This window comes from Anas acuta, chromosome 1 (assembly GCF_963932015.1).
Source record: "Anas acuta chromosome 1, bAnaAcu1.1, whole genome shotgun sequence".
Lineage (NCBI taxonomy): Eukaryota > Metazoa > Chordata > Aves > Anseriformes > Anatidae > Anas > Anas acuta.
Genome location: NC_088979.1, coordinates 23949497 through 23966324, shown reverse-complemented (window position 1 = coordinate 23966324; position 16828 = coordinate 23949497). Strand labels below are relative to the sequence as shown.

The window sequence follows — 16828 nt, the reverse complement described above, 5'->3', positions numbered from 1 at the left end:
GCTAGGTACAAAGTCTCATATTCTAACAAATGACTGTAGTAGCCATTGTTGACAACATTGCTTCAAAGAAATACAGAGAAAGTTTGAGCTTGCAGTGGCATTCTGGCAAATAAAAGGAAATATGTTAAGAACAAAGCAGCTTTTCTCTCTCGCTCAATAGCATTGCTTATTCTTATGACTGTCCCAGTCTGGTTTTAACACCAGTGTGACAGCATGTGCTGTCTTCTCTTGAAAAGCTTTCTCTAGAGGAAGGAAAAAATTGCTTGTATTTTCTGTGATCTTATCCTCTGAGGACACTGGAAAGAGCTGTGCACAACATGTTCCCCACTTGATAGGAAAGACAATGTTAATGATGGTGCCACTTCTATTTTGCCATCTACTGTATTCCATAAATGTGGCTGTATTGACAAAAGCACCCTGCAGCAAGAGAACTGAAAATAAAGTTGAGGAAAAAAAAAAAAAAAAAAAGTATATTAGTGTATATTAGTAACAAAGTTCTCCAATATAATTATACAGATTAAGTAATGTATCACAGATCTTAGGGCATCTGCCACACAGTTTTGCATTCCAGGTTAAGGTTATACTTAATAAAAAAGACTACAGCATTCAAGCATGTATGAGTGTACAAGTAGTATCGTTCAAATGACCTTGGCTGTCCCTGAATGTGTAATATTGAGGAATTCCACCTCAGGGTCCCTCATTAGCTTCTCTGTGCAATTCCTTATTATTCCTCTTCTTGAATGCCAGTTCTTCCAATTCACCAAAGGACCCCTACAATCAAGCCTTTCTCTTCCCTTTCCACATCACAAATCAGACCTTCAGCCACCCTCACAAAACATCTGAATTTCCATATTATGTCCTCATCATTAATGTTCAGATTCCTACATGCATGTCACTGAGGATGTGATCTGAAGATAATGACATTGCACAGATTTAAAGGTATGGGAAGTCTCTGCACGTGCCTTTAAAGTCCCTCTTCTACAATGCTACAAGGACTGAAAGCTAAAGCATAGTGTTCACTCTTCTGGGGAATAGTTATCTCCTAGCTAATTTTATATGTATATATATATATGTTATACATATAGTTTTCACCTCAGTTTTGTTTGTATTGTTTGCAGTTTGGCATAAGCATTGAATTTCTGCAGATCTTAAACTGTTCAAATCATTAGCTAGGTTATACCTTTTTTAACTTTTGTTCGCTGCTCATTCATAAGATAAAATGGCTCAGTTTTGCAGCATTTACTAAGCCTCCATAACTCTAATTAAAGTCAGTGGTTAGCACTTGTTTAATACTGAGTATCGGCTCTGACATGACTGACACAAAACTTCACAATATGCAAATTGGAGGCGAAGTTAAAAGCTAATAATCAACTCCTTGCAAATGTTTATGCAATGTAGTGCTAGAGCCAAAAGAGGGTTCAAGCTAACTAAGGTACCAGCAGTAAAATATTCACATTAGTGCCCTTCCCTTCTTCAGAGTCCTGGGGTCTAGTATACTGCTCTTCTAAAGCACAGCCATCCGGCTTTTGGGAAGCATCGTGTTAACACAGTTATATTACCTCTATTGTCCTAACCACCTTGTTCAGAAAAATTGAAAGTACTTATCATTGTGTCAGGTTATCATCTCTCTTGGTAGACAAGGGGAATGTGGTAGATGTGGCATAGTTTGACTTCAGTGAGGCTTTGGATACCCACAGCATTCTCATTCAGACTGTCAGACTGGTTGGAACTTGGATATACCATGGGGCTCATCAGGAGGACTCAGTGGTGGCTTGATGCTCAGCTGCAGTCTGGTAACACAGAGAGTACCTTAAGGGGTTGGTACTGGGGTCCATATTGTTCAATATGTTCCTAACTAACTCAGCCATGGTATGGAGTGAACACACCCTTAGCAAATTTGCAAAGCTGGGGGACAGTTGTTGTTGACCATTGTGGTTTAGTTCAGCATAACCTTGAGAAACTTAAGGGCGCTGGGCCAAAAAAATGCTATGAACTCCCCACTTCTCCTTTAGCAAGAAGGGCAAAGTCCCACATGGGTGGCAGAATAACTCCTGCACCAGTATGGGCTGGAAACAACTATCTGAGTAGCAGCCTGGTCCCACTGAAAAGGACCTGAGACTCCAGGAGCCAAGCTGAATACAAGCCAGAGGTGTCCTCTCATCACAGATGAGGCAGCTTCCTCAGCTCCATTACAAGGAGCATGGCCAGCATATCAGGGGGTATTATTAACCCCTCTGACTGGCACTGGTGAGATAACATCTGGAATAACCTGTCCAGTTTTAGGCCAAAAGCACATTACCTGAAGGTGATGTCAAGGTGTTTGGGATGAAGAGGAGACCAGGAGGTGATCAAATAACAACCTACAACTATGCAAAGGGGTAACACAAAGGCTACAGAATCAAATGTTTCTTGGAAGTGGGAGATGCCCAGAGGCAGAAGAGCAATGATTACAGCTTGTATCTTGAGAGATTCGTGCTGGAGATTAGGAAACAGTTTGGGAAACTAATGATCACTGGAAGAGGTTGTTGTGAGTAGTGGTGGAATCTCCATCCTTGGAATGAATCTTGGAAATTCAACTAGAAGAAGCCTGGCTGACCTGAACTAGTGCTGGCAATAGTCTTGCCTGAGAGGCAGGTTGAACCAGAGACCTCCAGAGGTCTGTCCCATCCAACCAGCAATTTTGTAAGCCTATGATCTCTCCGTAAGAGTGCTCTTCTGGCAAGAAAATGATTATTCTTCCTTCAGTATTCACAAAGGATGATTGGACAGTATGTTTTCCCCGTATATTGCAAGCAGACGCATGCCTGAAATGTGCCATTGCCAAGAAGATGTTTCCACTTGCCAAAAAGAGAAGAGTATGCCACGCTCAGTGCCAAAAAAAAAAAAAAAAAAAAAAAAAAAAAAAAAAAAAAGAGAGAGAGAAAAGAGAAATCCATACGATCTTGGCAAGAAAAGTACAGGAACCTTGGGCTGGCACTCTGCTAAGGCATCCACTTCCCCTCCTTCCCTCCAGATCAAAGGCAGAGATAGTTCAGCTCTGCCCGGAGCATAGCTAGGACAAACTTTGCCCACAATATAGTGATGAGAGTGAGATTGATCTGTGCCCATTCAAAGTTTTTAAAATACTGGTGCTTGTAGAACAGGGAGATTTTGATTTTATAACTATGTTTGAGAATTTCACATTTTATTCAATTTTTGTCATAGGATTAGAAATCCAGCTCCAAGACTGAGGATCCTTTAACAGTACAGACTCTGGCTCAAGGGAGCAGATGAACAGCAACCTGCAGCTCAGTGACTAAACTCCAAAATGCAACTCAGTGTTTGCTTTGTGAGTGGGGCTCAAAGGAAGTTGAACGTGAAGCCAAAACCCTGCCACTGGGAAGGCAGGGAGATTGAAGGGTCAGTGCTGCTCTGTAGTTTAGAAACCTGTATGTGAAAACATGACAGGGAACAGTGCCTCATTTGCTCTGGGACAGAAATCAAGGAGGAGATTAATGGACACAGAACTTCCTAAAGCCAATTGATTCAAGTGAATTTCTAATGCAATTGCTTTCCAGAGTGTTTCTGCTAGATACAGAAGCTGGTGCTATAAGATTCAGGAACACTACATAAAATGGAATAATGTACAATTGTGCACAATAAGCTATAAAGAATAATTACATGCATTCTGCACCAGTGGTGGAGAATGGACCTCACATATATTTGGGACCTATGCTTTGTTCGACCCCATGAAGTCACTTTATCTCACTTCTGTTGTCAGTATAACTATTTTGATTAGACTAGGTAAGAAACATGACATCTTTCTCTTGTGTATTCTCACTCCCTTTCATTTCTAAGAGCTTTACTCTGTACACAAATTATCTGAGAATGGAATGGTTGTCCTCTTTGTTCACAGTTGCACGGTATGATCTCTTAGACATAATATTCATTCTTACTGCTGTACCTACCAATCTCAAATAAGCCAGAATATATATTGTTGCTTTTGGGGATCAGAGAAAACACAACCATCAAGAGCTGCACAGAAATTAAATTTTCAAGAATGCTGCTTCCTGGAGCTTTATAACTAAAGAAAGATCTTATCACCAGCAACAGAGCACCTGTCACTATGCAGGGAAGTTGCTTTAGTTTTGTGTTTCTTTGCAGGGTTCATTCTGAATTTTCAATACCTCAATACTTTTTAAAACTGTTTTTGGAAAACAGTGCCACTCTTGTGAAGCTTTTTAAGGCAGATGGGGCAACATCTCAAGGCTATCATTTCTGTTTTGGGGGTGCAGAAGGCTTTTAGACACAAGTTGCTAAATACCTTGTTTTGAGTCCAATCTCCAGCAATGGAACAGTGCTATAGCCAGCAGGGAGACAGGGTGAGGATGCAGTAAGAGTAACATTCAGCCCATAAAGTTTTCTTCTTGCTTTTAGAAGGCAACATTTGCTCTTTGAAGGTCACAGTTAACCTCTGAGCAGATCTGACGTATATTGTCCTGTTTATGGAGTTCATAGCCCTTGTTCTAAGACAAAGAAGCCTCTCTGAATGATTTTTCTAGCATTCACTTGAGAAAAGGAGATGCATCATCTGGCAGGTTATTGATTTCTACCTGCTTACCTCTCCCAGGCCCACTCCCTCTCTCCCTCGGGCCCAGACACTATTAATGTATGTCCACCTCGAGTTCCCTGTGTGACATTGCAGTCATTTTCAGTCCCTCCAACACCTCCACTACTCCTTCCCTCCTACTGTGGCCTCTGGAGGAGGCAGCTTCAGTGAAAGGGGGTAGATAATAACTGGGTTTTATTTAAAAAAAATAATAATCCTGATAAATGTATTGGATAGCCGAAGAAAAATGTGCTATTACAAGTACATTTCATAAGACTAATGAATACATCTTTTAACACTATAAACCCTTTCCTGATAATGTGTCCTTACCTTATATATCAGGACAATAAACTGCATAGTATTTTGGGTTGAGTTGTATAGACATTGAATTCCAACTGTGTAGCCAATGCAGTGACAATGCCCAAAGCTTCCTCTCATTATATTGTGCATAATTTAACCTCGAGTGAGCTGAAGGATGTAAAAGGGGACTTGTGCCATTCCTCGTGCCAAAGATGTGACCTAACCATAGCGTCCAGCCTGAGGGATTCAATGACGGCCCAAGCTCGCATTTCTGTGAGGTGACCCACTATCATCACAGAGAGGATGTGAAACTGCGTATTTCAGATCATCCCAGAAAACTTAGATGATAACTTTGTTTTCATTTTGGACATGTCAGAACACCTAATTTTAATATAACTTAGTCTGAAACCTAATGAAGAGATGTTTCTTTAAAATTTACAGAAAAAAAATCAGGTTGGTATTTCCTTCTGTGAATAATGAAAATTTCAACTTCTATAGTTCCGAGTTGTGATGAGAACAAATGGTGAAATGTCAAAGTATCCCACTGGATAAAAATGTTTTCTTTCTCAGCTGTGCTCTTTGGGAATTGAGTGGAATGACATGTCTCTATGCTCATTTTTCACAATATCTGTACGCCCTGAGACTGCTGGAGTAATTTTAAAACAGACCTTTCAATCCAAAAGTAAAATTGGCACGTAGCCTTTTGATTCAGTTAACAGATGGTGTATGGTATTTATGAGAACAGTTGTTAAATGCTTTATAGTGTGACTCACCAACTGATAGCTGCATATTAATGGAAAGTGGACGGCACTATCACATTTACAAGTGCTGGATTGTTGAGCGGAGCTGGGGGACCTGATTTATAGAACCAGTTGCCCTCTTAAGTTCAGTCTAGATTATTTGGATTCCTTCTCTAAGTACTATTTTTATGGGGCTAGATCTGCTAACCTTACTGCAAAGATGAAAATCTTTTAAACCAGGACTTAGACCTTAGTTTTGGGGGTGGAGGACAGAAATGGAGCTCAGCAGCTAATTATGCTTGTTTTTTAGAACTAGTTTCTGAGCTGTGTGATTCTTCTAGTCACTAACTGAAAACATCTAGGAAAATAATAAAAAATATTTAAGATGCTAGTATCATTATACGATATATTAACTGGTCAGAAAGCATGTCTTTTCTTGGTATGAGTTATTAAGAATTTTAGATAGAAATTTATTTTGCCCGTATTCACAGTCTAATGGAAATAATTCTAGAGCAATGTGATCGAATTCAATTCAGGTGTTCTTTAAAAATCCTTGCTATGAGGTTTTTAAATGACACACTTTGTCTATCAGTTATTTCAAGAGCTGGAAAAACCACTGAAAGCATGCCACACATTTCATCAAATTACAAGGACCATAAAACAGGCCTAAACCACAAGACCCTACAAATTACTGGAAAGACAACTAGGTGTCATTGTTAAAGCACTTATATCATTGCCATTATCTTGAGTTTGTTAAGGTTGCTTTAGTTTGCCTTTGAATGGTAAAATAGCCTTAATGGAAACGTTGCAGCAGAAGTGACATTGGTGGCACCATTACAGCATGCTGTAGTTCATGTTAATTAAATATAAAAATATATATATATATATATAAAAAAAAAAAAAAAAAAAAAAAAAAAAAAAAAACACTAATATAAGCCCTTGGATAAGATTACAGGCCTTGTTCTTTCCATCCCATGTTGCAGTGACAGACTAGGGCCCAAAGGGAATAGCCTCTGACGGAGAGTGCCGTACAGAAGGTGCAAAGTTTATCCTTTTTCCCAGGATCTGGTATAAGCCAAACCCCACCGATTACTCAAAATACACCAGACTGTGGGCAGCTTCTAGCTGTCCCCTGATTCTTCATCGTCTATGCAGGAATTTCACTTATCTGAAGTTACGGTCTGCATTTAGGGGCATCGAAGCAACGGGGGAGTTGGAAAACAGTCTGGGGCAACGCCAGAGGCTCCCGACAAACCCAGGAGAGTTTTAACATTCCTCTGCTGCTCCCATGAATAATCAAACCTTATTTAAACTGTCTGGGGATTTTTTTTCCCCTCCTTCAGCTCCCACTAAGCCTTAGTAAGTACAGTGAGATTCCAGTGGGATCTTTAAGAGAGTAAAGTGCTATTTGTGCCATAGGCAACCACTCAGCGTCTGGTGGCAAAGGTTGGAGAGCCGCGTGTAGTAATCACGGAATATTGCAACACACATCTCTTTACTCAGGAGCCTGTTTGCACTTCGGCCACAGGGTAACACTGGGGAGATACAGGCAGAGAGAGACGGTTCTCAGGTAGCAACCTTCTGACCACTGACCCAGCAGCTGGCTCCTGAATTGTCCCCTGGGACTGATCAGGGCCAAAGCAGGGCCAAAACAGGGCTGAAGCTCCTCCTGGTCTTGGTTATTTTGTCTGCAGACACTCTACCTCCCTAGCAATGGTGCGACTTGGATTCCCAAGCACCACTGAAGGCCTGGTCCTGAGTCCGGACAACAACTATTTGGACACACATTTACCTGCATGTCTGGGTGGCCTGATGTGAGTCACTGGGTTTGTCCAAGACTGTGGGATATTAGTGTGCTTGACAAAAGAGAATGCAAAAGTTTGTGATATTTGGGTTTCAATAGAACTCTAGTCATCCAAACAAACGTAACCAATAAAAGGAAAGAAGTATGAAGTTTAGAGTTGGACAGCTCAAATACAAATTTGCCTTAAACTCTCTTTAATATGCTTTTAATTTCAGTCAACAGTTGCCCTTATTAGAAGAAGAAAATAAAACTAAACTACCCTCCGCTGTCTCTTAAAAACAAGCAAAACCTGCAAACTCTACAGGAAAGAGCAGCAAAAATAGAGGGGCTGGAGGAACTGATTAATGAGGGAAAAAATACATACAGCTTGGCTAAGCAGTGGCTCACAGACGACGTGATAAGTCTACAAATATTTGCAGGCTGTAAATACCAAGGACAGGAATTCAGTACAACACAGCCAGCATAATCAGGACTAAGAGGAGAAGAAAAAAAAAAAATACATATATATATATATATAGTGGGAGGTGGGGGAAAACTGTTGCCAGTGAGATGCAGTTGGCCTGGGAGTTAATAGATGGCACACACATCCTGAGGGGAGCCACACCATGCCTGTAAGGAAATAAGGAGAGGGAGACAGCAGGGCTGTACATCTCAAATTGCTGCAGCTTCGTGGCTGGTTAAATCCCAGCCATTAACATACACATGCGTAGCTCGCAGCAGCTGGCTGGGCTGGGTGTTTAACGGAGGCGTCCCCAGCTGGGAACGTGGAACAAGCCTGCTCCTTGTTGCAGATCTGGAAAAGGCCTTACCCACCCCAAAGACATCGAACACGCTCCTCCCCGCCCCACCAGCAGCCGATAAAAGAAATTACTCTGCTAGGGTCCTCGGCTCTGGCTGACTGACTGAGGGCTGTTTCCTGCTCTGGGCCCGCTGGCCGCAGCATCTCGGAATGGGAAATGCCTCCCAGAGCTCGGCGGGGACGTGCTGGTACTGACAGAAATTCATTTCGGCAGGAATTTTTCCTCTGAGAAACTGGTGGGTTCTGGGGGTGGAAGAAGGCACTTCGTCGAAATTTTTAATCAGCATTGTTATACCCGCCATGAGAAAAGCATTGTAAAATAATTCTTTGGTGAGTTACTAATCTGCTAAGCTAGAATTTAGGAACAAAATTAATGTCATTAAAACAGCAAGTTATTCACAGATGAGAGCTAACATTTCTCATTACAGCCAGCCCATTCTTTAAGCTGCATCAAGTTGGTGAAAACAGGACTATTTTATCAAATAAAGCCACTCGGGTGAATTAATACAGAGAGCACCGAGGTCAGCATGGGAGCAGAGGTGGCACGGCCTCCAGGCCTCGTACTGCAGGGGGAAGAGGCACAGCTTTAGCCCTGGTGTGTCGACTGCTTTCCCTTCGGAGCACGTTGTAACTTGTAAATAAGCTTCCAGAAGTGAAACCAAATCTACAGGTGTTAGTTCATCCCGTTCACGTATGTATGGTCTGATCTGTGACTTAGTGCTCTGCATTACTGCTACGCTTTCAAGGCGTATTAATGTGCACGCATTCTTTTAAGCCCTTGTTATGAGGAGGGCTAAGCACTCAGCTAGCCAGGAGGCTGTGGGTGTGTGTCTCCAAACAGGGTTTCTAAGTAGTTTGAATTTAAAAGTCATCAGGTTAAGAATATACAAGGAAAACATGACCTCTCTCGCTAACTAACAGGCATAAAGCAAAGCTCTGAGCGGCAAAGTGAGGAAGCTGCGTGTGGAGACAGAGAGGAGCAGGGAGCGCACAGACAGCCAGCGGTGAGGCAGGGGAGAGCCCAAGCTTTCAGGGAAAAGGGAGGAAAAGGGAGGAAAAGCCCCAAAAGGCAGGTCCTTGGAGTGCAGGGGCACTGCTGGCCCTGGCATGTTAGGAGGAGAGGCTGTGTTGTGCCCAAGATTTTTTCACCTGCATGGCTTTTGAGGGTTGAGACTTGGAATAAAAAGCCAGAAGTGGGATGAGAACAGTAACTAAGAAGAAAAAGTAAAGCAATTAATATGGTGGAAAAAGAGGGGGGAAAAAAGTGAAAACCACTTTTATTAAAACACTAACAAGGCCGATAGGAAAGGGAGAAGTCTGATATTGCAGGAGCAACAGCACCAACGTGGTCAGGGAAAGGCTCTGCCTTTTCTCTGGCGAGGAAGGTCTCCCTCCTCCTCTCAGCCCTTCATTTCTCCTCCTGCTGTGGGTCTGCGGAGCTGGGCAGCCCCCCGAGCGCTTTGTTTCACTGACACCAGTGTTAACGTGGCACCTCGGTCACCCGGAGCATATGCTGCCTGTGACAGGCGCGCAGGGCAGCAGCTTTCCACATGTGCTCCCAAGGTCTCCCGATTGGTGTGCTCAGCAGAAGGGGCTGGTCCTTGAAGTCAGCTCCTGTGCCTATGACAGATTATATTTTTATGCATGAAAACAAAACCAGGATATCTGATGGACTGCATTATCTTTCCAGACAGCTTGGAGCTACAACTGCAAAGTAAGAAGTTTTATGCTTAGACTTCAAAACTGTGAGTGGAATTTAAACATCAGTTTTAAACAACTACTTTTTTTTTTTCTTTTTGGTTTGAAACTTTGCATGAAGTATATATATCTGCATAATAACTTTTCATTATCGAGTGAGCTGTTGCAAATTCTCCTAAGATGAAATAATTACTGCTTTGGAAAACTTCACCAAGCGCAAGCTGCCTTTGCGGCTGGACTAATAAACGTGCACTGAGGAGGATGCTCTTTTCCGTGCATGCAATTAGTCTAGCTGGAAATGGTTTCAAATTATCTATGCCACTGGAAAATGTGTTTGAGCAGGACTAGTTGTGCTGGTGGAGAATCTCCTGGGAGTTATCAGCAAATGTCAGGCTGGTCTGTGTCTCTTTGTCACGAGCGTCATTCGGTGTTTGCTTGTGTATGGAGAGGGATTAGGTTAAAACCTGCTGTTACCATTGTGTGGCACTGTGCTTGCTAGATGGAAAAGCTGGTGGTGCCAGGTGTTAGCAAGCTGGCCAATTAATGATGATTGCAGGAAATTAGTTTAAGAGAATATTGTCCACTGGGACACAGATTTTATAGAAATAATTTCAACAAAAGGATAGATAGCACTTGCTAGTGCACAGGAGGCTCATTCCTGTAGCTGAAACATAAATAACCTGCCCTTTTTCATGTGTTTAAATACAAATAGTGAAATAGTTTTCCTTGGGAGAGCTATAAGGGCTGGCATCCAGTTCAAGAGTCCAAACCTGAGCATGCAGTTTGTGACCCCAGATTTGTGATATTTTCAGTTTCCTGTGGGAACTGTCCAATACCCTCTGTGATCCCGTGCTGTTTATACACATTCTTGAGTGCAAAGAGCTGTATTTTGGAACTTCTCTCAATTCACTTGGATGTTAGTAAAACCTGAGATGTGTGCTTTTTAAAAAAGTAGTTTCAAATCCAGACAAGGTTGTGCCGCGACTGTCTAGCTACCCAAACCAGTCCAACACCCTTCCCTATATAAGCTATATTTTCCTTAAAAAGCAAGGAACTTCAGTGTTTCTGTGCCTTGGCAATTACATTGCATCAGTTTATACTCTTATATTCTGGCAGATCCAGGTGAAATCCAAAGCTGATATGAAAGGAAAAATCAGTGTCGTGCTATTGCTAAGGAGGTATGGCAGAAATTCCATCCCTGGTGCTTCCACCACCATTAGTCTGCATCTGGGCGCCTCCAGACCATGCAGCAACACAAACAGCATCCAGCTGAGGTGTGTGCATGACTGCATTTCTGATGAATTAGTCAGAGCACATAACACGGGATATATACCAACTTTATACAACTGGCAAGGAGGCAATTCAATCCATCGCCAAGTACAAAGTAAATGTCAGTATTTTTTTAACAAATGAACTGCTAGAGTAAATCTATACCATTGTGGTACTCTTACATCATTGGTTGCAGAGGTTTTGTTACAGCACTGGAATCTCTAAAGGCAGATTTATGCTATCATCGAGCCATGGCTGGAGTGAATTTGAACTTATTTGAAATACAGTGATGATAAATTTCATTTATTTTCATTCCTTTCCCCTACCTTTTCTTGGTCACTACAGCTGGAACATCACAGATTTTTCCAATAGACAAAAACAGAATGTTTTTCCCAAAGCTGAATTTGGTATTAACACAAAAATACACTCATACAGAAAATCTCGAGTCTCGAGTATTTCAGTCAGGGAGGCCTACTTCCTTGATGTAGAGGAAATCCTAAATGGAAGAAGTCTTAACCCAAACCGCTCGTAAATGCATAAAGAATTAGTGTTCTCTGTTGAACAAACTGCAGTATTTTTCTTTCAAGAATGTTAAAATCAAGCTTGTGTCAGTTTTCTTTCCATTTTCTCAAATAGCACATTAGGGTTAAAAAAAATTATCTTTGCAGCAGAACACCTGTATAAATGTTTTCCAGTGGCCTGTCTTTGAAACACTGATAAAGTCCTTAAACTGAAGGGCCTCTGTAATCCTTGTAACGTAAAATGTTTCCTCTTCATGTGACATAGTCTGTTTCTTTTTCCCTCGATTTGTCAATTCTCTATTAGATATTGCTACCTACATAAAATGGGCCAGATTCTTAGCTGGAAAAGTGTGAATAAAGAATAACTTCATTGTAGTGCATGACATGACCCTGGATTCATTCCAGTGTGACTGGAGTTGGAATGTGGCTCCACGTATGCAGCTGGCACCCCTGCCAGGCTAGGCGAGGAGGTAAACAACGAGACGCTGCAATTACGAATGTTGCTAGCAGGGCTGCTGTGGTGCTGCCAGCTTCCAGTTGTGCTTTCACCTGGAGCTTCTTCCAGAAGAAAAGATTAAACAGCATAATCTCAGCTCTGTTCCACCAGCATTGCTTGTTATGTCTCCTCAGACACAGTTTTGCAGAAAGGTGCTAAATCCAGCTACTTGTTGTCATATGTTGTCTAAGCCTTTGACATATGCCTCAAGCTATAAATTGCATGTGTTACTCTATTTTCTTTCCTCCTGCTCAGAAAGATTTTCATTTTTTTCACAATAATTCTAGGTTTATGCTGTTCTTTACTGGTGATGTTGTTTTGGGAAGGTTTGTTTCTGGCTGTGAAAGTGCTGTTTTCTGTGATATTCTGGGATGTCCTAGAAGCTGCTTCCCAATTCCTAGAGAAAGCTTTGCTTCCTCCTCTGTTTTGTGATGATAACCACACTGTTCCCATGGCCACCTACACAGCAAAATAACTCCCAGGTCTTTGTCCTGGAGAGACTAATGAGAATATTTTGTACTATAGGTGGGGCTTCCTTATGACGGCTTTGATTTCCCCATTCTGCATGCTAGGATATTGTGGAGTTGCTGCCCTAAAGAGAGGGGAGGTTTTGTGTGGCTATCTGTAGATTCTGTCCTATCTCATGAAATTCATCCCAAAGGAATAAATTGGCCTAGTTTCAGATGGGAAAGTCAGATCATACCTCTATTGCTGAACAGAAATTGCTGGTTTTTACTTCTATGGCTGCGGCTAAAGAACTAAATTCTGTGATGCGTGCACTAAAGACAGCTCATCTCTGCCATCTGGAAATGCCAGAGCTACAAAAGGATCTCCAGGATCCGGTGTGAGGTTGCTTTACTGGTTACTCTGAATGAGAAACAAACATGGCGTGTTCAGATTTTGAGGAGTTCATTGCAAATGCTATCTGCCGTGTGGATTTCCAGGGGCACTATATCTGAACATTCAGCATCACCAAGAATAAAACACCAACGAAGCCAGTGGGCTGGCTCTGCCCATTCTTCTTTGCCACTTAACAAGTTCCTGGAATTAAGTGTGTTCATATCTACCACTATCTAAGTGGGGATTATATGAAGCTAAGGCTCAGCTGAACTGTAGTTAAAGTAGTTTGTTTTGAAGTAGTTTTTATCATTACTCAGATATTTTTGTGCTATGGGGATGTGTTCTCCACAACTGCACTCCATTAGTCCAAAATAACTTAGTAAATTCTCTCTGTATGGGCACAGAGTTTACCTGTAACACTAAATATTCATATGATGTGTGCGGCTCATCAGATCTTTCAAGTTTTAGAAAATCTAATCTTTTATAAAGATTTATCATGCTGTTGCATCTGGTGCTGATGACAAGAATTTATCACAGGCTATTATTTTAGAATAAGCAGATTCAGTAGGGAACTAGAAAAATCTACCTGATATTTTTAGTTTTAAAATGAATATCCTGCTTCCACATATACATCTGTGAAATGGGGATACTTGTCATGCGGTTGAGTCACTGAGGGTTATGAAAGGAATCAAGCAGAAGAAGAGAAGCAATGGCTTAGCACGTACAAGAGTCCTCAAATTTAAGAAGGTTTGTGGACACAAGAGATAACTCGTTGGCTACAGCACAGGTAATATCTCTGTTTTTCCAGGCCTCAGAAGTAGCACTATAATCTCATGAAATCTTTGTGAATTTGGGGCCTTTGTGTCACCTGAGAGAAGCTGTTCAGAGGCTGTGTGTGAGAGGAAGGGAGTTACAAGGCAAGGGAAAGCACTGAAAAAACAGCTTTGGTAATACTACACAAACGTTTCTTGAAGCTGAAAATGAAAAAGTACAAAATCTGGCAAGGAAAAAGATGAGGGTATGAGTAAGAGTCATGTACTTCTGATGTTGTTTTTTACCCTTTGTGCTGTGTGTTTTGTGCCTTAGGGAGAATGAATAATACTCTGTTTTGAAGACAAATTAAGTTACTTTAATTAATGCATAATGCATTGTTTTGAAGACAAATTAAATTACCTTCATTAAACTGCTGGTTGTGGGCTCTCTGTAAAAAAGAAGGTGTATTCATGTACCAAAGGTCACACAGTTGTAAGGGGGATATGCAGGGAAAGAGGGAAGTGCACTGCTGAGCAACCCACACCATGAGCTCTCCTGCTGTATCAATAGGAAGAAACCAGAAAAATTAGACGGATCCCAAACACAGTTGATCCTAAAACCTTCACAACCACAACTGGATCTTTCAACATCATTTAAAACCAAGCTGTTTAAATGCCACTTCATTACATCCTGAAATTACAGCACTGTGAATGGTACTTCTGGCTGTCACAGAAGCCTACCTTTATCAACGTTTTACATATCATATAGAGCCAGGAACTGTTGTGGTTTAAGGTATGCTTGTCCCACTATGAGCAAAGAGGCTTTTCCCTGACATATTATTGCTGTGACAAAAACAGAAGAATTAAGTTTGTTATAAATAAGGGACATTTTAGGGACATTTTAAGATCCAAACTGTGAGCAAACAAGTAAGACTGGCTCTAATATTTCAGAGTATGGCCAAAGAAAAAGGTCTGGAAAATGTTTTGCATGTTGTCTGTAATCATTTAGCTGAAACTTTAAAGATTCCAATCTATATCTTTATACCTTGATATTTATCTTTATACCTTCATATTATTATATCCTTACACTGAACTTTACATCTTAGTTCCTATTGTTAATACTAGCAGAATTTAGATCCACTTAATTAAAATGCTGATTTCTGAAAACAAACAAGGATTTATCTTTTGTGCAAATTATGTTTCTAGCTTGTATGTTAACCAAGAATGTACATCTCAAAAGAAAATCCAAGCAGCTAAAATAATAATTAAAGGAAACACAAACATCTGTGATTGTTAAGCAGTCTGTGAAGTTTTTAAGAGTAGCTAGAGCAAGGAGTCCAGTTTTGGGTTGAGCAGTGTTGCAAATCCACTAAACCTAACGGGAGCAGAGATAACTTGTAATTAAGGTGCCCTCAAACTCTTTGTAAAGTCTTCTGAGAACTCCTTCCTGTTTAATTCCTGCGTCTGAAACACTCTGCACTGATGCACAGCAACAGCAACTGCGCAGGGCTCTGGCTTGGCAAGAAAGATAAGGATGCTTAGTTCCTTGTTGTTTCAAGAGAGTAATGCTGGGAGGGAAGACTGTGACTATATTTGATGGAATTTGGCAGGGGATTAGATTTAAAACATTACAAAGTGCCATGAGAACTGCGATGCCAATATACGATCGGGATATCAGCATAGTCTGACATGCCTGAACTCATGCATCAGTGTTCAGGATGCCTGTGCTGTTGGTATTTCATCATTTTAATTGCTAGAGGTTAAGCTCTGCTGTGCCAGCTGCACGCAGGCAGTGGCACTACACCTACACAGTACGTCTGTACTCCACAGCACTTGTTCTGCTCACAAAACATACCCGTGACCTCGGAGTGTAGGTGCTTTAAGCAAACCTGCCTTGCTGCAGGGCAGAGGCAGGTTTTCACCCTGCCCACTCTCTGTGCTAAGTCTGAGACCTCACTTGATCAACATGTTTTCCAAAAGTCTTTCCACAGTTGCCCTCAAGGGAAGTGAAAACCTCTCAGCTGGGAAGACGTTGAGCAGGCTGCAGGTAGCACAGCCACGGCTTCCTCCCCTGGTTTTAGCAAGAAACCAGGAGGGCACAGCCCAGCTGCAAGCAGAGGGGTGCCCCGTGTCAGCTGGGGCTCCCGGGGGATTCCCTGTCACTCCTTCATGAAGCTGCTTCTCAGGGACAGCAGAAGAGCTCCGTGTTGTCTCTCAGGCACTGCTGCACTCGGTTACTCCATCGCCCCTCAGAGGAACTCAGGTGCCAAACTTCAACACCTCAAATTACGCAGCTAGAATGAGGCCTGCGATGCCTCAGGTGGTGGGTATCTAAGCCAGGCATGCTAATAATCACCCAGAATTTGTAATTAAGGAAGTAAAAATAACATTCCTCCACACGCCTTTTCGGCTCTTGCTATGTCTACATCCCCATGTGGATTAAACAAACATCTAGATGTTAGCAGAAGGCAGAGAATTGGATCCCAAATGGTAGAATGTTTTATATAGATTATTTACATGCACAGCTCAAATACAGTGAGGAACAAAGATTTCTAATGCTGCCAGTTTGGCTGCCCAGAGCAGAAGCAGGGAGGAACATGCTTCTTGCAGGTCCTCAAGAGAATTTTCTGCAACACTTAAGCTGGCAAGCTGGCAGTCTGTAACCAATATATCTACTCTGCCTTGCCACTCTTCATGTGGGTATAAAGACCTTGGGACATACATGCTGTCCCCCCCCCCCCCCCTTTTTTTTTTTAATTTTGAAGTTGAGCTGCGTTTACTTTTTCCCCAAAACCCTAAATTGCCAAATGCTTCCGAGAAGCATCTCCATGGAATTGTGATGCTGCTCCATACCCTTTGCAAATGTAAATTAACTAATCTTCTTGGAGTAATTGACAGAAAAGTAATTTCCCTTTATCATGACAAACAGTATTGCAGTATGAGAGTAATGACTACAATTTAAGCTGCTATGAATTGTGCATTAGGGAGCTCTAGGCCTGAATATTGCTCACAATGAAATTT

General features: G+C 41.7%; 1 protein-coding gene across 5 annotated transcripts in view; it reads left to right on the top strand.

Annotated features, from left to right (window-relative positions):
- The first annotated feature begins 8314 nt into the window (after positions 1–8314).
- STARD13 (StAR related lipid transfer domain containing 13) overlaps positions 8315–16828 on the top strand; it is a 294539-nt gene continuing 286025 nt past the window's right edge. The window contains exons 1-2 of one of the 5 annotated variants that reach the window (XM_068672941.1): positions 8315–8561; positions 9922–9976. The gene's annotated coding sequence lies outside the window, so the exon portion shown is untranslated. Of the gene's footprint in view, positions 8562–9799; positions 9977–16828 lie in introns of those variants that run through there. The other 4 variants (XM_068672944.1, XM_068672940.1, XM_068672945.1 and 1 more) reach the window with 4 other exon arrangements.